General features: G+C 41.1%; 1 long non-coding RNA gene across 1 annotated transcript; it reads left to right on the top strand.

Moving 5' to 3' along the window:
• Positions 1–11,282: 11,282 nt before the first annotated feature.
• On the top strand, positions 11,283–24,656 carry LOC124293148. Its single transcript, XR_006903081.1, has 3 exons — positions 11,283–11,321; positions 11,947–12,399; positions 24,483–24,656. It is a non-coding gene; the product is annotated as an uncharacterized LOC124293148 (long non-coding RNA).
• Positions 24,657–24,695: the final 39 nt, after the last annotated feature.

Genomic DNA, 24,695 nt, shown 5'->3' with positions numbered 1-24,695 from the left:
GGGGAAAGGTGAACCGAGGAATCGCTCAAAGTGTGGGGATTTTTCCTCTTTTAACTCGCGACAAAACATACCTTCACTCCACGTCGCATTGGGCTGCCCTTACCCTGCAGTGCAAACCTCGAGGGTGATGACCGCCATGATAGGTACTGGTCAAAATTAGGGGTGCACTGCGCTGCACCGCGCTGCGCAGCCCCAATTTTTAGCGTGTGCCCCTTTCAATGGTGGTGAAGTCGATGCCCTAGCCTTTACAGTCAGGAGGGGTTAAATGCTCTTTTCCTATCCACACCCATGGCGCTTGGAGAAGCACAAGAAGCACCTGCGTCCAACCACGGTTTTCACCGCTTGTCGATCAGGCATTTTTATCTTACGTTCGTCTTCACGAAAGAAAAAGAGATGCCTGCAGTCAGATTTAAGTCAATGATCTGCGTTCCGAAGAGCAGGAACTTTATCAAAGTGGACATCTACGACGTCTCCATCCCGCAGACCAAGGGTCAGTCGGTACGAGAACGCCATGAAACGACAACAGCGTTTTTCCGACGGTTGCCTAAAGTGGCAACTCACCGCGGCAGCGCAGAAGCATAAGTGACGTTCGAAGCAAAGATGGACGAAAAGTTGAATCTCAGGTATATTTCAGGATAGGCACTGGCTAACAAAGGCACGTTTATAAAGTATGGTGCAATCTGTGCATGGTGCGTGGGAAAAAGAGAGCTGGATAGTAGGGGGAGAGAGGGGCAACGATTAAAAGGATCCTTTCGAGGAGGAATTCACCGGGACCTCTGAAGGTCCTGTGCTCTGGGCCAGGTGGATCCGTCGAGCTTGGACAATTTTTCAATTTCCAAAGTCTCGGTGACAATGAACGCGTGTCCCGAAAGTTACAGCTGCAGATGCGGCTCTCGCTTGCTTCGATCCAAACGGACACACGGTCGAGGGCTAGGAGTACCCACCATAAAGAGTATCCAAGAGTAGCCGGCCAAACGAGGCCAAGGATCTTCTTGGTCGGTGCTTCGTGGCCGTTGCTCTACGGAGTTGGGCACACGCGTCCATATTTCTTCACTCAAGTGTATAGCTGCAGCTGTACTGATTGCAACGCCGGGGGTGACGCAAACCGTGAGGAAGGTGCGATCGTGAGAAGGGGATTTCCAATGGTCTACCCAATGTTGATAATTTGTTGATGTTAAAATTGGTCGTTGTAGAATTTTACATGGAACCGTTTTTTTTTTTTTTTTGGTCAATTTGGAAATTTAACATCCGCGCAGATGGTGTTAAATTGGCAGCAATTTATTTGTTCTTTATTTACTTCACCTATTTTTTTCATCATTTATTGCGGCGAATACGGCGATAGTCGTCAGAAAACAGAAAATGGAAGGAAAAAATAGAAAAACAGACGGAATCCTGAGATTCTCTAGAGAATTCTGTCTAGCTTCTTTAAAATACACTTATCGCGTGTATTTTTACGCAGCCACATGTTGCTTTAAATCATGGCTCCGTAAACTATTGCTGCGTCAATTTATTTGGACTGTAAGTTTTTGTCGATGTAGAATATTTTCGAAAATGACCATGATAATTGTTACGCGCGTTGTAGAAAATAATGTACAATACCGATCGAGAATACGAGAATTACGCGTGCAATCAGTTGCTAGGGTAGGCATACACACAGCTTTTAGGTAGGTAAAGCGATATGCCGAAACAAGCGGACAAAAATATAATGGGAAATTTTTCAGGGTAAAAGTTTCGTTCGCTGCGCACATCAGCCAATAATTCAATCAAGCCTTTCCCCCCTGAGCAATGCTTTTTTACACTTTTTTTTTGTTTTTTATTTGTTGCTCTCGTTTTGTTTCGTACAGTTTTTTGCAGAGCTACCCGTGCCGTAATTCTAAAATGAAGACAGAGAGAGAGAGAGTGAGTAGGGGAGTCCGGAAAAAGGCTTCATGGTTTTGCAGTAAATCAAAAAAGTCGTATCGGTATAGGAAGTCTGGGTTGATGATGTTTTTTTGGAAACTATTCGAGAATTGGGAACCGTTGCGGGCACGGATCTTTACAATGCCCGAAGAGGGCCGATTCCTATACCCAATACCCAGAAAACATTCTACCTGGTTTCGATAAGCTGATTTATTTTCGCATTATACTATATCGGAATATACACTACATGTGGATACATGTATATTATATATATATACAGATCCGTGTGTGTACACGTACGGGGCTACTCGTAGGTTTGTAAGGCATGTGTGCGTCGAATTGCATCTGCCGGGATTTGCCGGATGCTGAGAACTTAATGCATGGGAAATCTTTTCGAACCGTGTAAACAGTCGAATTTGTTACAGGGTGAAACTCAGGATCAATTTCGTTTTGGCATTCATTTTTAGTTACATTTTGGCAATTGCGACGCATTATTTGCAAACTGTGCGTTATTTAGCACGGATTTAGTTGAGTATAAAGAGTTTTCGAAAAAAATTAGCCTCGCGTGAAGGCAAGCTGATGTGTCTATGGATAATATGATACGTGAAAGTGAAGATCAATTCATTATTTCACAATCTGTGCAGTTATTGCAAATTGAGCGTTAACAATAGTAATTATAGGTTCGCGGTGTAAATTCACGTAACATAAAGTTGAATCCATATTAGTTGCGTGCGTGTATATCCCATCCTGCAGAAGGGATGGAATTGAAATTTTTTTTGAAAAGATCCGTGCTCCAGAAAAAAGAGAGAAAGAGAGACAAAGAGGTGAGATTAGGTCGGATTACGTTTTTATTATACCATATATGGGGAAAAGCTGACTAGTCGCAACGTAAGAGCGTGTAAACCGGTAAGAAAAATGGGAAAATGTTTTACTTTATTATTTTTCTGTGTTTCATTTTACATCGAATTGCATTCACGTAAATTGCAAGAAAAATAGAAAGTGAAAATTAGTGTTACTCCGCAGTCCGCAAGTTCTTAACGCGAAATGTTGACGGAAATCTGAGAATTGGACCGGGGTTCAAAGACTTTTCCTTTCCGCATTCAACTTGATTTTCTCAGCCCTCGTTCGGGTTCACTCACCTCGTCCCGAAGTTGGGGTATACACCTAAAGCCGCACCGCGAGGAAATTAAATTCTTGCGAATCCGACGTCGCCTTCTAATTCGTCCTTGCGCTAAAGATAATCACGTGCAGGTAATTGGGAAAAATAATCAGGGCCCAGCTCTCGCAAAGTGGAAATGAAACGCTGATATAATCTGCACACACGTTAAATGTATGATATGTATACGTGTATTTTCTTTATTTTCACCGCAGACGGTCGGGTTCCTCGGCTTACAAGCTAAACGTAATCGGGAATTACTCGGAGCAGATGAGTATGATACAGCAGATGATACAAGTATCACACGTATTCGCGTGTTACAGCTATACACAGTACGTCGCATGCACGCATCCGTCAGATTAATACGAGGAGTAATAATTTATATTCTTTCCCGCGTAGATGCATATACGTAACACGAGAGTAAAAGCACACATTCATTTTTGAACCTCATACGGTGCAAAGTAGGTAAACAACAGCGGGGGTGAATTTTGTCCCAGTGAACCCTGGGGACGCGTTACATGCCGCTTCCACTGGCCTCGTGCTGCAGGAGTCGGCCAGGAATAGAAGGGGTAAAGCGGGAAACGAGCGGCGGAAAAAGCAAAGGGAGGTGAAAAAAAAGGGGGAGAGATAAAAAACCAGTGATAAAAAAGGGCGAAAACAAGGAGAAAAAACGAAAAAAAAAAAATTAAAAGAGGGTTTGAAAAAAAAGGAAAAATTGGAAAATGAAAAGCGAACAACAAATCGAAAGTATAGGCCGTTCCAAACGATTAATTACACGCGTCACGTCGGGACGAGACAACGAACGACGCGGTCCGCCCAGCAAGACGTAATTAGCAAATTGAGCGTTTATAAATTCAACACTTGACGAGTTCTAATTTCTCGCGATTGTCCCTAAACAACTTTTCGGGGTTAATTACGGTATTTCTATGTATTTATGCATATTAGCTCTTCATTGATGTATCGTCAGCGTTGAAACCACAAAATTACTCGGAAAAATAATGGACGCCCTAATCTACTTACCGCCACGCATAATAATTAATTTCTTTAAACGAGTTTCACCTTGTTTCAATAGCTTTATTGTAGATACGCTCGTCCGGGTGACACGTGAGAATATTTGAACCTCGCGGTAGTGAATATTCGCGGACAAAATGAAGGGCACGCGAGATTCAAGCTTAGCCCCCGTCATCGATCGATGCAATCCCACCGATATCGATACCTTTTATCTGAAAACACGTGGGTACCCGGCATATGACGGATTTCATTCGCTTGGGACCGTCGCATCAATTTTGCCGACCGCTAAAATAAAAATTTTTACAAAACACCGATGAGGCGTTGAGCGGACGGGAGAAATCGCGGTGCCTGCAAATTGCAAAATTTGCGTGGATTGCGTGAGCGACGATTGCGGAAAGTGCACAATAATTCGTTACGTGTTTTCCAATTTGAAGAGACAAGTACAATCCGAAATCAAATCAATGTTATTGCAAAAATTCCAGGTCAGTAGCGATTCGGTAATTCTATTCCTATCGGTTGAATTACATTTGTTTTGCGATTCATTCCGATCGCTGACCGTGTCAAAATTTATTGGAAATTGTTTTGCCCCGTTGAAATATCCATTTTCGGATAATCTATTCATCTATACGACGAATATTTTGGAATGACTGAGAAGAACAAATCCTGTAATCAGAGAAATGGTAGCATTGAATCGAAAAAGAGGATTTAAAAGAATTGGAAAAAAATTGAGAAAACTACACGTTTAGAAAAAAAAGTCCGAGCTGGTCCACTCAAGTTTTTTGATTCATTCAACCACTTTTTAATGTATTACTAAGTAATAAGAAAAACTGAAAATTATTAATGAAATGTTGAAATGACAATTCAAATGTTAAAATCAGAATAAATGTGTGCCATATTCATTAACAGAAATCTAACAAATAACACAAATATAAATTGGACCTGCCGGGATATTACGTTTCGTTAAATTTTTCCAACAGTTTACGTCATTGATTCTGCACCTCGTTCAAATGAATTCTGAAACACGGAGATGTAAGTCAGAAAAGCTGAGAAAAAAAAGAATTGAATGCAGAATATAATTACTAATCAGTCAACCACAAGTGAGCTTAATTAATTTTGATTAATGGTGGAACTCGAATGAAGCGAGGGCCTTAATGGAAGGGGTGGTTTGGCGTAGATGAAAAACCGGTTTAATATTCCTAACAAAAAAGAAAGAGAGATAGAAAAAGAAAACGAACAAAAGTATCGAGGTTTTGAGTTTTGGCACGGTATTGCCGGAGCATCTCGCCCTGTCAACCGACAGAAGCTGCCTGCATAGAGCAGCCAGCCAACCCCGACAGAAGAATACGCATTAATTTATATCTGCATACTCCGGTATTGTTATGATAATGACGCGATGCTACCGTCAGAACATGCGGACCAGATATTCTGGTAGTGCACTCTTCGCGTTCGTACCGACGATGTTCGTGCAGGTCGTGTTGGGCATATGACACCAGAGACGTGCAGGACCGTCTGGTAGAGTGCAAGTTGGATGTGCGAGCAATTAAATATGCAAGAGGGAAAGCTCTACCTGGGAAAATTACACGTAGGTTGCCGTTTTTCCGATTCGTATACTCGTACGGCGTGTGTGTGTTCAATACGTACGTGTGGTAATATCTGTTTGCGCTTGTAGTACGTGCGGTGGGTTTTACTACTTCTTAATTTTATTCAACCAGTCCTCATCCCGATCATGAACCCCGGAAGGAAACTTCTAATACCGAGGCAAATTTGTGTATTTACAAAGTGCTAAGATTTCTTTGAAAATATACCAATAACTATAAAACAGTGGAGTTGTAAACGAAAGCTTGGAGGTCGATGATTCAAAATTGTCAAAAATCAAGTAGATAAGGTCAATTTTACGACGTACAAATTCACTGGAAACTTTTTTTTCCATCACGTTGGCGTCGTTGAATTATTTAATTTTACAGCATTTGATCGACATTGACGGTGGTCGAGAAATGGCAGTATTGAAACGACTCTTATAAAAAAAATCTGTTCCGGCGATCGGAGAAAATAGGCTTTTGACAACGAAACGAAATCAGGCAACATAGAGTTCAACGGAACAATTATTGTGATGGGAAATGAAGCAACAATGTCTATAAGATTTTGCTTATAATTCTAATATCGATATTTGTATGTTTTTAAATATATCTATCAGATCATACGAGAGTATGAAACAACACTTTTGATCCCTAACCGTTTCGTAGATGTACCGTTTAATATTTTATACTCATTATCACGGTTTCTCATGGCCCACCGCATAGCGCAAAGCCGCTTAAACTCGCCGGCTTATCGATATGGGTTTAAAAAGAAATATTGGCAATATTTTGTTCGATCTACAGGTATTGCGGCGGTGTGCGGTTCTCGCGTAAATTAACGGCAACTCACTCGAAAGCAAGGAAAATATCCGTGAAAAATAAATATCCGCGTGCGAAAAAAGAAACAATTAAAAAACAACACCAACAAAAACGAAAAGTCAGTGTGTGGATTTAGCGGGGATTCAATGAAGCCTACATTAAAATTGTGAACTATGTGATATGATAGTATCATATCTTCAACATTAGACAAAAAATAGCCTCATATTTTTTTCATCACATACTTTGCATACGCCTAAAAGTGCTTATCTGTAACGGTGATTTCTTTTCGAATTCAATCTTCATATTATAGGACCGACTAATCCGATATTATAAAGCTGTGGTCTTCGTTAATTGTAAGATGTGACATTGAAATGAAGATTTAGTATATATGGGGTAATCCACGTCAAATCGAACGGTCGATTTCAATGATCCATTTTAATCTGATTGTCCTTTCACCCAGTGAAAGTGCATATTGAAAGGATGAACTTTGAATTTTGTCAGATTTTTTCGACACATGATTTCTTCACGACAACTCATCCAATAAATTGATTTCAACAATGTTTTAATTTTTCGCGCCTACGTAGCTTAAAACCTGGACGACATATGAAAAAAAGTTCCCTCATAATAATTTTAAGTTCTCTCGTGAACTTCTAGAGAGTGTGTTTATCAGATTTTTCATTCCCCTTTTCAGTGTAGCTCTTATAGAAAACGCGCGCTAATTATTCGTAACTGAAAAATGTCCCAATCGAATGGGCTACAATTTATACAAAGCGCGCCTTCTGCAATGCGAAATGTTGTCTGAAAACTTCATAGTGGACGGTGCAGTGGTTCAGAAAATATATCAACAAATATTCACACAGTGGCGAGAAGTCGGTTCAAAGTTCGCGGCGCGACAAGCAATTTTCTTACCCTGCGCGTGGCGCTGCCGCGCACTCGAGCACGATCTTCAATTGTTACGCGTGTTGTTTATAATTTCGGTCGTCGACTTTTTCTCGAGGTGCATACTTCAGTCTATCATTTATTACGATTCCTGACACGATACGTGAGTTCCGTACCGCCGGACAATATTTTTGAAGCATATTCATCCAAGGTAAGAATTCAACGATGTGTTTCGTATCGTAATAGCGACTGTATAACTCACCGTTCATACCGCCACGTTATACTACGTATGGATGAGAAATTTCACAGGTCCATGTACACGATTACTTGTAAGTTTTGAACTACTTTTCCGCCCACTATGAAGCATACGGATAATATTTGGTATTGAAAAAGACATGCTGTGCGAAAATTTGAGCCAATTCGATCAGAGCACCATTTTGTTACAGAAGATTTTTCATCAAAACTATACTTTAACGAGGGAGGAAAACTCGCGTAAAATTATTTTTAGAAATTTCATACAAAGATGCGTAACTTTTGTACCGGAACTTTTCACATATGTCATCTGAATTTTAAGCTATGTTAACTTGCAAAAATGAGAAATCGTCAAAAGCTAATTTTTTGACTAGCTGTGGTAGGAAAATGCTTGGTTAGGAAAATCTAAAAAAATTCAGATTTGATGCTATCAATGCAAACTTCAAGTGAGTAACAGGGCGAAAACATAAAAAATGGTCAGGGAAAAATTCTGATTTCTTCGTTCGATTTGACGTGGAATCCCCCATATATATCTATAGTGGATGCAGTGAGTATAAAAATTGTACTAAGGAGAACAGCGCAATTTGTTATACAGGTGCGAAAATGTGTCTTCCTCTCATCTTCGGTAAATCATGTATGTCATCGATATACCCCTGGCGTAGAATAGGCGGGTATATATGGTGAGGTTTTACCGCCGTATGGGCGGTGTGAGTGGGGAATGGGGAAGTAGAACAAAACGGAGTGTTCTGATGGTGGTAGGTATACCCCTGCTTTTACGGCTCGGCCATAAACCGCGCGCGAAGGTTCGCAACACTTTCTTATCGATATCACGGCTTAAAGAGCTTGTAAGAGGTTCTTCTTCATATTAGGGAAGGCGGGGTGTTGGGTCGCCACGGGCTGTTGTACCTTTCGCTTTCTCAAAGGACACCGCTTGCCTCCTCGATTTTTCCCTCTTTTCGTGTAACACGTTGCATAACGCCGACCGTCGGACCGCGATTCGCGGCTCTCAGGCCTCGCTTTGCCCGTTTCTCCTCCATACTTTAAGAGATGTTGATGATTTTTACCACCAGATGACAAAATGAACGAAATCAATTGCGCGGGGCATATTTTGACAAAATTCAGCTTTGTTGCACACAGTTTTACTCTGGCTCATGTTTGCCAAGGTGTAGGTGTATTTAATTGTCATACTGAAATTACAATCGCAAATTACCCAGTAACAGATGTTCTTCATTTTTATTTTTCGAAATATCGTGAATGAACCCGCAGCAAAGCGAATACGGCATGAGGGTATTTACTTTTGTCGTGAACGCTTGAGTCTGATATACATTCTTGTTTATATTCGACGAAATTAGAGATAGTAATCTCGTAAATTCTGATTCTCCACTCTGCAGTAACTCGGTGATCGTAACGGTGATGGCACATGAGGTATCATGTACGTACAAGGTCTCAGTGTGTAGTGACGGATTCGGATGTGTTTGTGTGTGCCGAAGGGCGTTTCACTCGTGAAAATTGACTGTCTAACCCTTTAAAATCGCTGTGGAAACGGTTAGAAATCAGCGTCGGAACTGATCAGCAATCACGTCAGGTGGTGAAGTTTAAAATCGGAATTCTGTGAAATCAGTGAAAATCGAAATTTGTGCGAAAATAATCGTAAATTACTTGAAATTGGCGGGGCTGTTTGCTTCGAGAAATCAAATATTTATAACAGCCTGAAATCATGCAGATTGAAATCAGTTTGAAACGAACGTGAAAAACTGTTGACAACAAACGGAATTAATGGAAATCTAAAACTAGTGTCGATTCACTCCATTCCCCTTCGCTTTTTAAAATTACTCGAAATCTGTTCGAAACGCGTAGAAACACGTGAAATCAGTGATCTTGCACGAGCATCTGGTTTGGCACAAAGTCTCGCGATTTCTGATATCCAGTGATCGGGATTCATAAGTGAGTGAGAAAATCCGCGGAGACCCTGCAGAACATGTTACAAAATTCAGACGCGATTTCGGCATTGTTTCGTGCGGGGAGTAATATGTTTCACCGCAACACGACGCACGTCAGGTAATTTTAGATGCGATGAAACAGACGCGGGCACCTCGATTCGGCGAAAGTACTGGCGCGATATTTCACTCCATGCCACGTTTTTCCACCAGTTAGGCATTTCCTCTATGACTCCTCAATGGCGTACACGTAAGTACGAAGTAAAAAACGTCAAAATTGGTGTGTGTAAGTATTTATCCCCGTTTAAGTTTTTATTTTTATTTTTGTCATATCATACGCCTATCCTAAAGTGGGATAAATTGCAAACCAATGTTACTATACTGTTGGGATCTGAAAATGTTGTATTCCTACAAGTTCCGTACTCTTGGCATGGTAAACTGTCGATTCTCAGGTTCAAAATGAGAGAAAGAACGGAAGAGAGAGGCATACCGAGATTCGTGGAGGGCAGAAATGCTGCAGTGGGTATGATGTTTGGATCTTGGATTTAAACCGACGAAAGAATTTCGCTATTTCTCACTCGTCCGGGGGGCTGCAAGTTTAACGTTGGATATTCGGTGATTTATTTCTTAAGCTGTCAGAGCGAATTGAACAGATATCAACAACTTTTACCGCCGCAAGGCAAAGTCTGTAGAATCCTTCTTCCATCTTGCCATCATTCCGGTTTTGGTGAGAGCCCCGCAACCCTTGTACCTAACTCACAGGAAAATGCCTTGAATATAAGCGAAAGTAATCTTCAGCTTCGGTTGCCGAATGAGAATGTTTCACTTCTGAAATGGGGTAAGGGAGGAAGATTGTTCCTTTTTCTTGTCACGAAAAAGAAACATCTCTTTTAAGAAGTAGGTATTTTCCTCTCAGCTTTTGTAAACCAGATCCGCGAATCCTTATTTTTGGCTAAATAAGAAGAGAGAAAAAAACGTCTCTCATCGAGCGAAGCCGATAAGAATATCGAACATTCACTCAAGACTCAATTGTGACTTCAGCTGACGAAAGCATAAATTGTGCAACGACGATTCGCCAATTTTCTAACCGAAATCAGATACCTACTTATCGACAACAGGGTAGCGTGATAACGGAAAAATTGGCAAATAAACAAAAACCTCAAAACCCGGAATGCGACCGTTCGATTCCGATACGCGAAAACAATGTGAAAGAATTCCGCGCGGACGCCTATTGTCGTGGAATAAGCGGCAGGAGCGGAAGACGCGGGGTCTTGAAAAATGGGCAAGTCACGGGGTCGGTGCACCAATACAAGGAAAGGTAGAGGCGAGACGAGGCTGGGGAAGCTGCAGGATTCCTTGAGCGAAACTCGGATCCTCGTGACGTAGGAGGATCCGAGGCGATGCAGCCGACGCGAGTAAGCCCATACTTCTACGAGTACGACGCACGACGTGCAGCGTAGCCGTATCAAGGTGTGCCGCAGGGGTGAGTGCAGGTACAGAGCTTGTCGCGGGGCGTAAGGAAGCTTGCACCGAGCTGCCTCGGCTTACGGGGGTTGCAACAAGATGGCGTCAAAGGCTTCCCGCCCAGAGCGTGCGTCGGGGATCCAGCGCGGCTCGGTTCCCGCCATGAGCCGATGACGCAGCGACGAGAGCCGAACGGCACCGAACGGCGCCGATCTTCCCCGAATCGGGAACGCGGGCAGCTGTGAGACGGACAAAGAATACTCCGCGAGCGTAGAGTACAGTCACTGCGCGGCGAGCACGCACAGCACCGGGGCAGTCCGCCAACCAAAGGTACAATCAACCGAACCGGTGACACCGAGTCACGCTTTGCCAAATACGAACTAATCGTTAACATACCTATATCGCGTATTGTTATACGTATATGTATATGCATATGCATATATACATGTAGTGTAGTACATGCGTATATATGTATGTATATACGTAATAAACAAATCGACGATTAAACGGAAAAGTAAATAAAGAGAAGATTAAAAGAAAAAAAAAAAAAAGAAAAACAAGCGTGACCGACGGCCGGGGAGTTATTTATTTTTCTATTTTTTTTTTTGTTTGTTTTGTCAATTCTTTGTCACATATTATATGTGTTTTGAAAAAGGGTGATCGATCTACGGAACAGGACGAAAACGAAGAGAGGGGGAGCGAGAGAGAGAGAGAGAGAGAGTGAGAGAGAGTGAAAAAAAAAATTTAAGGATTATATGTATGCGTACATGGGTAAAGTTTCTACAAAACCGAAAATTAAGAACCATTAACAGACTACGGCGGTACCGGACGCCGCGCAACGTGCCAATGTGAAAACAGTGTGTTGTTTTTTTTTTTGTTGTTGTTTTCGTTTTTGTTTTCTTTTTTTTATCCTTCTAATCTTCTCAACTTCCGTTTCGTTTCGTTCGTTTTTTAGCGGTTATTGTTTCGCTTCGTTTTACTCCTGGATTATTTACTGCGCAAAGAGGGGGGGAAAAAAAAAAAGAAAAGAAAAGAAAATCAAAACTTGGAGGAGTTGTAGTTTCTTTCGTTCTGCAAATTGTGCCGATGTACTGTGTCTAATACATTTAAAACGGAAAACAAAAAAAAAAAGTTACTGGTGAAATTATAAAAATATAACAACAATAATAATACTATGCGGCAGTTCGATTTAATCGTTACACAGTGGATCGAGGAAAATACTGTTCATTAAGGACACAGCGACAACAGCAACATCAGGTACAACAGTTACAACAAGAACAAGAGCAACAAGCATCGACGACGACAGTAATTATTGTGCACTCGAAACGTAGGATGTGAATACGAATCTATGTATTCGCGCGGTACATACTTTCCTCAACAGATGAGAAAACACAGCACAGTTCAACAGGTTTTTAAATAATAATATATCTATGTATATATTATTACGTATGTTTTAAATTTGCTAAATAATTGGTGTGGATCGTAATATCATTGTTCTCGTATTGCCTGACGAGAACTTTCCGACTCTGTTATCGGTGTGCAACGAACAAAACGTGCGATTTTCTCTTTTACACGCGTTGCTTCACCGGAGGATGAAATTTAAAAGACAGGGATTATCCCTCGATGATCTTGACCTTACAGTGCATTATCAGGCCGGAAGAAAGGGCGAATCGGGGTTTGAGTTAGGAGAGTGCGAATTAAAGTTTGCTCGGAATATGTCTCTGCGTGTTAAATATTCGGTGCTGTTAGTCGAAGCTGCGATGATAATTGATCGCCGTCTCACGCGTATTACAGACTTTGTTGCGTATAAAAGTTAATCAGCGAAGAGTTCCGCGTAACGTTTGTTTTTCCATATATGTAGCCATATTTTCCTACGTAAAAGTTTCGATTTTATACATGTGTATGTACACATATCGCGTATGTATAGAATTACAATGACAATGTCGATAAGCTTGTCGTAACCGCGCTAGTAATCTAATCGCTAAATCTGTTCCTACTTAGCGACTAATAATTATCGGCGAGAACGAATCGCGGCCCGGTTTTCTTCTGCTATTTATTTGCCTGGCTCTTTTTCGATCGCCGATATTACGCGTACCCTTTTGTCTTTTTGTTCTCGCTTATCTCCGCGATGCGACCTCGTCGTCATCGCGATCAAACTGACCAGCCCGAAACTCCCGATCAAGTCGGTCGTATCGTCGTTGCTTACAAGCCTTACAAGCCTTACAAAAACTCGTCACTTTTGTCGAATCGGCAAAAGTGCGACGGTGATAATGCCTTTCGGTCTATTCGCGGTTTCAAACTGCGTAATAAACCGCGTATTTACCATCGAATAATGATCCGCGAAATGCCGAAAGAGGGAAAACGTAGTTGCGGGATCTTCCCACATACGTAATACGTGTAAATATATTTCTCGTGTATTTTTCTCTCGATAAATTTCTCTAAGGGAATGCCCTGGTCGATTTCGACGTTTACGTGTATTTTCCAAACATTCCACGTATTTTATACGCCAAAAGGGCCTAATAGCCGCATTCTATAAACAATTTTGAATAAAAACACTCTATCGCATCTTCATTTGCGTCAGAAATGAAGAAATGACACGGATTCGACGAATTTACGATTAAATTGCGATTTCGTAGAAACCGTGCCGTTTCTTTATATCCGCGACAGGTTAAAATGTGTCTCAGTGTTTTTGTCCAGAATTGCGTAAAGAATGGGATTGTTAAGCCCTTTCTTGCGTTTGAAGTACGTGGACTTCGGTATTTGGAGATACACGAGTGAACTTTGAAGTCGACTAGAGCAACCTTTAACACTTTCAAAAACTTATGCCAGCGGTGAAAAAAATTTAACACGAAGAGCAGAAGAAATTTAAATCGAGGAGTTCTTGCGCGACGGGAATGAATCGAAAATTTCTGATCGCTGTTTATCTCTGAAAGTAACGGGCGTATCGAGAAGTTAATGAAAACCGGACGATCGTCGAACCGCGGTTAACGATGGGCGAAAAAGAAACGAGATGAAAGAGAAGGAAGAACAGGAGGAAAAAGGCCGAATATTCGAGTTTAACGCGTGTCGATTGGCCGCACCGCCCGGGCTTAACCGTTGAAGGGTATTAATCTGTGCTTTGGCGAACCAATTTAAATATCAGCCGGTTTAGTCGACGCAATTTTATATCATTTCCGATATCTTGATGGTGTGTGGCTCGGTTTGAGGATCCCTCTTCCTCCCCCTCATCGTCGAACACACGCGCACTCGGCGGGCACGCTTTTAATAACGCCAAACTGCGACGTGTTTTTTCTCCTCTCCTCTCCTCACTTTCGCTATCCTGCGTATAAACATGCCGGCAGCACGCTCGCATGCACGAGCATTCGACGTGCACGATACGCATGCATGTGTATAGGGCATTCCGCGCCAACTCTACCTGTCTCTCGGAACTTCGCGATCTTCGATTCATCCCCCGTTGCATGCCGGTGGTCGTGGATTTTTCCGAGTCAGATTACTATTCCCGATTTCTAGGATCGAGAGAGAAAAGTTCGCGAAATTCTTGCTCGCGATTGACTCGATTTTTCGAAAATGAAAACGAAAAAGACCGCTTTTTTACGAACGCCTGGATTTTTTTTTTTTTGACGCGCCGCACTGCACTGATTTACGTTCTATAAACGGGAGGAATTCTGGGAAGTTTCTTTTGATCACGACACTTGTAAACTTCTTCTCGAGTCCGTCTCTGCAGCTATAATTCGCGCGACGAAAGTTCGTTTGTACTCGTAAGGAAAAATTGGTCAAATTTTTGAACCAGCAACAAAACTGCGCGCGACATTTCTCTCTTCTACCCGCGATATTTAACGGACGTAAAATTGTACTCGCGCTGTGACATCTTTTTACGGCTTTCGACACGATTAACAACAGCTTTCTTCTTGAGGCTGAAGCTGGCAGCCAGAATTAGCAGCCAAACGTTGTGATATTCATTCGAATAATGTAATGAAGTCAAAAATATCAATTTTGTGACGTATCTTCGACTCCCGATAGTTTTATAGAATTATAAGGATAAAACTGAACTGCATTTTTCTGTTTCCAAAACGTGTTCAAACTGTTTGAAGATAGAAAAATGCAGTTCAGTTTTATCCGCATACTTTAAAAGTATCGGGGGTCGAAGATACTTGAAAAAATTTTTATTCTCAAACTTGATCACCTTATTCGAATAAATATCAAAACGTTTGGCTACTCGTGCTGAATCACGAATACATTTGATAAGGAATCAGATATCGCCAAGATTCAGTCACAGTTTTATCGAATATCGTGCAGTTTGGTTAATATCGTGACGGAGAAAATTGCCTTCTCGATTAGCACGAACTTTATCGATCCAGACGTTCAACTTTGAAATTCTCTCGTATCTGTTTCTTTAGAGGATGCGTCTAACCTTCGATCCTCTCGCCCCTTTCTCTCTCTCTCTTTCTCTTCTTTCTCTCCACGCCTACGTACGCATTATACGTAAACAAGTTGTACGTACGAAGCGTGTGCAAGGATGCAAAAGCATGCGAAAAAAGCACGCACGCGACTCGTTCCTTCGGACATCAGCCTCGCCGTTTCGACTTAGTCCGAGTCGGAATCGCTCGCTGCTGCTGCTGCTGCTGCTGTTGTTACTGCTGGTGTGGATGAGACTACGAAAGAGAGAGAGAGAGGGAGGGAGGGAGAGGGAGAGAGAGTGTCGAGTGTGGGACCTTGAATCGGGCAGCCTTTGTCGAGGGACGCTGCCGCCGCCGTTTGCCGCTTGCTTCTTCTTCACGAGGTCGGCGAAAGTGTACCCGAACATTTTTTTGCTCCCGTCTTGCATATTTCCTCTCTCCGCCCTTCCCACCCCCTCCCTCCCCCTCACCCGCACTCGCTCCTCGTTTTTCGCGTTAGCGATTTTTTTATTTGGGGTATATTTTTTTTCTAATTTTAAATTTCTTTTTGTTTTCACCGCTCGATTTTTCATTTCCTCTCTTACTCTTCCTGTTCGTTCTTTTTACACTATTATTCTTCTCATACGTCGCTGGCTGCTGCACCGGCTCTCGATCCTCGACTTCCTTCGCCTCGTTCACTTTTCTTTCTTCTTTTCGTCAAATCCTTTTTTTTTTTTTTTTCTTTTTTCTTTTTTATACACCACTCCGCCACGTTTCTTCGCTTTTGCCTCGCCATGCCTACTCCCGCCATTTTCCTCTCTCGCGTTGCAGTGGAATTAGATCCGCGACATCGAAAAGAATCTCTTCTGCAGCGTTGTTGCAGATTTATTTTCGTTCCGTGTTTTTGTTATATTTTGTAGGTGTTCAGGAGATTATTTGATGCAACTGAATTGTGAAAAAATTTAATCCGGTTACTATAAATATACACAACTTATAACATGCATATTAACATTCGAGTTTGCCGTCGGTTAAATTCACCTGAATTTCATCGCAATTTTATCATTCTTTCTCTTTATCAACGCTCTCTCATTCCTCATGCTACCTCCACTCTTCCTCTTTCGTACAACGTACATAACTCAATTAATTCTCGGCACCTAGTTTCAAGCTGTAAAATTATCTCTGCGTTTGTAGCCGCGTATCTTGTTATAATTTCAACAAAACCGACCAATTCTTTGTTCCGTGATTCCTGAAAAGATATCCCAAGTCAAAAATGAAATTCGTATCAAATTTGACACATTACAGCTATCAGATTTCATTGATATTTCTTAATCTTTATTATTCTTTTTTCTAAACGGCTCTGCGCTTGCTAATTTCCTACGAGTCATTGCATTGCTCTGTTCGTATGTGATAGACTGAAAATAAAATATTTACAACTTATTGCCGTATCACCTTGCGTCGTTGTAATAAATTGAACGTCGATATTGCGTATATTAAGCTTTCGAGTATCTTTCGTACGAAAAGAGACGAAAATGTTCTAAAAACGCAACTCAATTTAGGTTCTATAATTTTTTATTCTTACGGTGTTCCTGCCGCAATGATGCATATTAAGTGTCTCAAAAATGTATACTCTTATCTACTACATACTATATGATAGTCAAATACTTTTAAACATCGACACGAGTTTTGAGAATGAAATTTCGTTCACTTTGTATTCTTACTTTTATATTCTTCATCACAGTTGAAACCGATCGTGTTCGTCGCGTCAGATTGTAAATTAACGAATAATATTGGAGACAATTGATACTTATCCGTAATGTATATCACACACACGAAACTCTTGCTTACGAATAACCACGCCCGGAATGTTTATAAAATGTGAAATTTTCCAAGCCTCTCAAGCGGTAAATCTGAAGAAACATTTATCTCGTCGAGCCTTGTTTGCCGTGCATGGAAAATAAGAATAAAAATTTGAGTCCCGTATTCGGCGGACGGGATTTCGGGTGTAGGGTGAAAATTTGAAAATACAGTACCTGCGGTAGTATATAATCCTGTGTACAAAGCCGTAATAAACGTAAATTAATAAAAGCCGGAGCGCCCCTGCAACGCGCAGGTGACAATTACACCCTACTGCACGGTGAAATTTTTCCGCGTTGTTAAAAACGAGGAACTAACGAAGAAATAAGGAACCTTTTTCCCCGCAGACTAAACCACCGGCCTCTACGCCAATGCCGTGGCGGCTACGTTAGCGCGAAGGGCACAATGCGTTACGCAGTATTGAATTTTTGTACGACGAGACCCGCTGGCTATAGTTGGTGCAGCGAAAGTGCACTGCAAACATCTGCGCCGGGCTCAAGTTTGTCTGACCGTCTACCGAGCGCCCAGAAAGAGAGCGAAACGGAGAGAGAGAGAGAGAGAGAGAGAGAGAGAGAGAGAGAGAGAGAGAGAGAGAGAGAGAGAGAGAGAGAGAGAGGGAGAGAGAAGGAGGGAGGCTGGGGAAACCCTGCGCTACGTTTCGAGTACCTTGAACCGTATTACGCTACGTAGTATTCTTGTGCCTATTTATACGTGACGTAGAACAAGCGTGCAGAGGGAGACGTTATCACTCGGGGAGTGAATTTGCGGGTTGAAAAATTTTGGAAACCGCTTCGATCATTGCCGATTGATCGCAGAAAACCGAGAAATTTGGTGTATCGAAAAAGGCGTTGCCCAAAAAGCGTGGAAATTGAAAATGTATTTTTTCTTATAATTATTATTATTTTTTCTTATTCTCTTACCATTTTATGACGTACGTAGAACAAATCAATTTCGTGTAAGGTGTTGCGATTCTTTTCTTTCTTTTTTTTTATTTCATTTTAAGTCCTGTCCGAAAAATTTCGGGTTATTAATTATAACTTGTACGAAGTTGCAGAAATTAGTCTCCGAAACCTTTCTTCTCTACGGATGATAATGTAAAAAAAAGAAGGCATAAATCGAGCTTTTCAAACTCGCGAAAATAATTTTTATCATTCTATCTTTTTCCCTTCGTGATTTCAAATTACTCCTCCCTCCCTACCTCCGCGTTTATGTGTTTGGCGTTTTTTTTTACCCGGGCAGCACCCATACACGCATTTTATACCTTATATAATAATGCGAAGTGAAAAACAGTCTTTAAGCCGTGATTCATTGGTCGTTTGTTCTTCCTCCTTCTTTCCTTCGCATTCAACCTCGTGAACCCCGAGTACAAATCATTTTAATCCGTACCGAAAGAAAAGAGCGAAATGAAAAAAAAAAAACAAAAAAGGAAATTATAGGCAAATGCTATTAAATCTCTTAAATTAACACACGCGCAGAAATCAACGCGTTTCCGATTCATTTCAAATTTTTCAATTTCAAATTCGTGAATTGTTTTTTACCTCGCGTTGCAGTTATAGACTTTGGAAAAGAAATATTTTTCCTCGATAGGTACATTTAAGGGTTTTTAATGAATGCGTACATGTTGTATTATGCAGAATTGAATTGCGACGCGTCAGTCTCGCTTGTAACACGCCGCCGGACACTTTCTTCAACGGTCTCGAATCACTTCGTTATTTTTCTGTTTCCAGCAGCCAATCTCCTGATCAATACTAAAGAGTACGTCCATAAATATTCATGTCTGCCTTGCGTGCGAGGCGAACCAAAACAAATAGAAATTGTAAAATGGTTTGTTATATCTATCTGCGGGCTTTCGATGCTGCCGAAAGCGCATTTTTTGAAACATTGGTAAATTGCACGAAAGTGCTTCGAACTGTCGAACTGAAAATTGTTTGTAAATTCTCTAAACCTTTTTCTGTCCATTTCAAATTAGGGGATCAAGTCCGCGTGGGGATTTGCCCCAGAGCTTATTTTCGTGCCCCGATCACCACACCGTGAAAAACTTTGAAATTCAGGATTTCTCTTCATCCGTCAGACTTTATGATTTTACCCTAGATTCAAAGGCGTAAAGGCGTGCCTTGAAGTAACTTAACCGATGTCAGACTCATCCCTCAACCCTTCCTGACACGTGTATCTGTGCGTCAGAAATATTCGGAAATTGTCAACTGCAGCACTGTAATTCAGGGGAGAATTAATCAGTCTCCGTTTTCAATAAATTTTTCCAATCAATTTTTAGAATGTCATTTTCCCTTCATTGCCTGCATATTTTCTCAAATACTTATCGTAAATAATAATTAAACAAACTTCGGTTTTACATTTAACTCACTTTCATTTATAAATTTAAATGCGAAACTGAAGTTTGTTTAATTGTCATTTACAATAAATGTTTGAGAAAACGGGTAATTTTTCTTAAAATCTGAAATATCGTTCTGGTTTCTACAAAAGTATCTGAGAAAACTAATTTTCACTTTATTAGTGACGTGGAAGAAATGAAAACATGACATCTGTTATAGAACACACACTAAAAATTCGCGATAACCGATGTTACGTACAATATGTATTTCTGTCAATATTGTTATTCCATATGTTTACCAGTACAAAATTCGCTGACCGTGTACTGCGAAAGATAGATATTAATTGTATTTTTCGGGCCTACAAGCTCAAGTCCGAAATTCCTTACTACAGACTAAGTCGCCAGCGGCTTGTCGCTTCTACGCATCCCGTATATCTGCATGTGTGAGTTTTGCTGCGTTATGCGTAGATCCGCGACCTTTAAAGACTAAAGTTCGCGGGGTATTCATTCAGTCCTGAGGATTTATGGTTACTAGGAAAGTTCAATTGCCTTGCGACTCGCGTTTTGCTCCCCTTACTCTCCGAGTCTCTCTTACTCTATCCCTCGTTATATATCCAGAGGTATATTATGTGCGCCCGCACACCAGTGACACAACGCGATCGTCATCACCGCGGGGGGTCGAAAGCTCCGCAGTAACTCCCAAGTGTTGTGTAATAAACTTGACGAGAAATCACTTGAGATTTTGGATTTCAGGTTTACTCATCGTTTCGAAATCAAGTCAGCATCTCGTGCAAATTCTGTATTGCCGTGATCGTAAAGCTATCGGGTAAAAACTGCGAATTCAGGCAAAAGTTTCAGGGATGATTTTCAACCAGTTATGGAATTTTAGAACGGTGTAACGGAAAGAGATAGAAAAGAACTTTTACCACGTAAAGTAATTTTAAGAACAGTCTTTTGTCCACGCGATCCGTTTTCCGTGATCATTAGACGAATCATAAACGCGTTTTTGAAAACCGATTGGTTCGAAGCTTTATTTATTGGATACTCGAATTGGCACTATTAGTTCGAATTTTAGTCAGGGAAAGTTTGTAATCTGGTTCGGGAAAAGTCCAGGGAATTTTTTTCGACACCATGTTCGCGTATATTTTCTCACATCTTGGAATCCATTTTTACATCTACCGTTAAATGGTAAAACGGGACACTTGGTGTTCGAAACTCTATCGAACAGTTTCGAAAAATCGTAAACCGAATCGAGTTGGTATAATTGTTCGATCGTTCGGAAATTCTTCAGGTATGAACTATTTTCACTTCTTTCAAGAATAGACAAACTTTACACGCCGTGCCGAACGTTTCTCTCAATGTTTGACTACGTACGTACCTGCAACTTCAGTCTCATCATTTTTCGTACCAATTATATATATAATTAACGAATCGATGACGTGTGAAATCGGGAGGTGGTGCAGTACATGTAATAAATCTAGAGTAGGTACATTCCGGCGCCTCTAGGAATGCGTTACACGTGCGCAAGTAAGTTGACATACCGCTTCCGTACGAATTACGCAGGTAAACAACAAGCGGTGCAAGCTGCGAGGCGATTTAGCGAAAGCACGAGGTCGCGAAAGTTATTACACGGGGCTCTGGGTACAAACCGTTACACGCGCACCTTCCTCACATCGTAATATGCGTATGGCTATGCATCTACACGTCTACCTACCCCATGCCCACGTGATATTCGCATGGGTGTTGCACCCACACCTCGGGGACTCCGTCTAATGTATTTGCACCTCGCGCATTTCCTTTTTCGCCTCATGTATACGTATGGGTATGCACGTATTTACGAGTATATATATATACATATACGTACCCCCAATTTTCGAGGGGGCATCCATGTATTATCCCCGTGTAACTACGTAGGTGTAGACACGGTATCGGTATAGGTACACTATAACTTGGTATATAGGTATATGAAGTTCCCCATGTACATGGATGTGAATTTATGTGTGTATGCGTGTATACATATTATTATATGTGTGTATATATATATATATATATGTGCGAACGGCGAGGAGAAAGGAGAACATGGTAAGCACATAGAACCGAGCTTGCACATAACACATTGAAAGTGAGAGTGAGAGGGAGAGTTAGAGGAAGCCCAACACCGGTCGATATTTCACCGTGGCTGGGCGACGCGACGCTCTCTCTTGTGTGCTGCACAGGGTGATGATATTGTAGGGAAAAGTACGACACGAAGAACGTTTGAACAATTCGTATTTGTAGGGCAAGGATACGAAATTCCGATATCGTTTTAGTCAAACTGTTACGGAATATAACGTCAAAGATTTTTTTTTTGTCTTCATTTCTCTCTTATTCGTCATTTTTTACTCCATCTTTTGTAGAGCAGTTTTGTTTACCGCAAGTTTTTCAGGTGAAATATTTATGCCAATTGTTTTACGGTGACAATTTATTGTGCCGAATCAGTATGGGTATAACGTATATGAAACTAACCGGACGTTGACACAAAAAAATTTTTTAAAATCGTAAACTTTGCAGCAGTTTTATATCGGAGAAAAGAACGTGGGATCATTGAGGACATGTGTTACTGAAATTTCGTCCTTGCCACGGAAATTCGAAAAACTTGACGATAGCTTGAAAATCAGATACGAAAAATCCACTTTTAAGTTGTTTTTTTTTTTTTTTTTTTACATCCGAAATGGCGAAAGTGAATACATGGACAAAATATTTGAAAAAAAAAAATAATGAATTAACACCGGTAGGTATTCCGAGGAGGTTATGAACTGTGAAATTTTTCAGAAATTCGGGAAGTTTGCTCGAAAGTTATGAATTTCAAAATACTGTATACTAATGACCCTGACGGAAACTTGACAACCTTTTTCATCTACGTCACAACGAGTTTCAAATTTCATTGACTTGCAAATGAGGTTCCTTAAGCGACATAAAATTTCAAGAGTAACCTCTTAATACTGAAATTAGTGAACAGATTTTTTTTTCCCTCTTTTTCCTTTTCTTTTCGATCTGGCCGTCGCTTTTGTGCATGGGAAGCGAAACTCTTCATCAGAGTTTTGAACCCCCGTCATACTCGTCGTCAGACCGATTTTTCACCAAAGACTACAGCTCGCGAAATTTTCAAGATAACGTTTGTTTTTTCATTTATTTTCTGAATACTATGCAACAAACAAAAGCGCTTTTTCGTTTGCCCATATTTACGGAAGAGTCGAGGAATTACTGTTCAGTATACTTGGAGCCATTCTAATACGAAATTTCGCGAAATATGGTGTTGACCGTACGATCTTTTAACTCTTCAATAATTATATCAATCGACTGTTTATAATTATAATATTAGAGAATTTTTATTACTTTTTTAACTTGCCGCGTTTTCTCGATTATCGGTAATTATCTACGAATACGGGACGACGAAATTAATCTCGGTGTAAATTTGTATGCCCAAGATATGAACGTTACATCTAGTAGTTACATCTACGACCTTTTGCCATCTAATTATTAAAATTTTCAAAAATACCAATGCAGCTGTATGTTCCAAAAAATGACTTTGCTCCTGAAAATTTTCAATACGAAAACTGCAGTATTTCGGTAAAACAGTTGTCCGTGTTCTCTTCGCAGTTCCATCATCACCTGATACGTACCAAGAACGAGCTTGAATGGTCGAGCGATGGTTGCTTCGCGAGAACCGAACGGCGCATCTCCGCGAGCTCCGTGATTCGTTGTCCCTTAAGGCTCGCTCGATGCAAGAATCCTACATCATGAATGAAGCGCTACACGCTACACTCGACGCTCGCGTACACACCTCGTGGCCGCAAGCATTACGCTCCGATGCACGTACGCGTATCCAAATATACGTATACGTGTATATACGTGTACACAACGGATGCACACGCGATGTGGCAAAGCGTGTAAAAGCGTCTCGCTCTCTCTCTCTCTCTCTCTCTCTCTCTCTCTCTCTCTCTCTCTCTCTCTCTCTCTCTCTCTCTCTCTCTCGCTCTCTCTCGCTCTCTCTTCACATGTATCGTGACACGGCGCTACGTACAACCGAAGAAGAGGAGAGCGGCCAGCGATACCGTCGACGATGGTGCAGGACCTACGTCACGTGATGGGAGCAGAGCCGAGTCCCTTGCGGGCGTCGCGACGCCTCCTCCGTCAGTAGACAGCCGAACAATTTGGCTTCCTGAGCGAGGCCTGCGGCCGATAGCCAACCACCCTCCCCTTTGACGGGTCTAACCTAACGCGTTACGCCTGCCGGATTTGTACCGTGAATATCGAACCTCGATCCGAGAGCTTTGGGCCTTGAAAATTGAGTTGTATTATACAATTAGTTGGGGTGCTGCTTCTCGTTATCTTACGCCTCTCACGCCTCGATTCGAAATTCCGAGTCAGTTATCGAATTTCACAAATTTGAAAGATGCTCCATCGCTGATCATAGACGTGATTTGCGATTCATTGAACAGAGGTCAGCGAATCAGAGATTTTTTAAAACTCGGAAAGGGTTTCTGTTAATCGAGGCTAAAGTTAATAGCGTTGTTGTAATGATTAACGTTTCGGATAAATCGTTATTTCTCAATTCCAGGAATGTATCTAATTCGGTAAATAAAACAAAGGCAACGCTCGACTACTTCAAAGTCACTGCAAATTAGCAAAATAGTGATTTCTCCGTCGAATGTTTCGTTACCTTAACGTTGCTAACTTCGGTCTCATTATTTTAGCCCCCCTTAGTTTATTTTATACATTTCTGCTACGATCAGACGGACATGAAACGAGTATAAAAGAAACGAGGAAAGGAGACAAAATTTGTATTTGTTATGTATGTGTGTACATATGATACGGAAATGATGAAAGATCGATGTTAAGGTTTTACATGATTTTTTAATAACGAAAGTTTTGTATTTTCTTTTGTTTCAGATCGTACAAATCTACCGCCTTCTAAAACAAGCCACATTAACCTCAAGTGATTTCTATTTTCTTACGAAACGCGAAAGAATGAATTAGTGTGTGTATACATGTTGTAATCTTGTATTTCAAGAGCTTAGGGTTCAGAGAAGATTTCAAGAAGAAAGTAAACGAGACGAAAATAAAATTAATACGTTAATAATAATAGTAATAATAATAATATTA

The sequence above is a fragment of the Neodiprion lecontei genome, chromosome 1, assembly GCF_021901455.1.
Source record: "Neodiprion lecontei isolate iyNeoLeco1 chromosome 1, iyNeoLeco1.1, whole genome shotgun sequence".
NCBI classification, from domain to species: Eukaryota; Metazoa; Arthropoda; class Insecta; order Hymenoptera; family Diprionidae; genus Neodiprion; species Neodiprion lecontei.
Note: the sequence above shows the minus strand (reverse complement) of the source record. Positions and strands in the feature narration are given on the sequence as shown.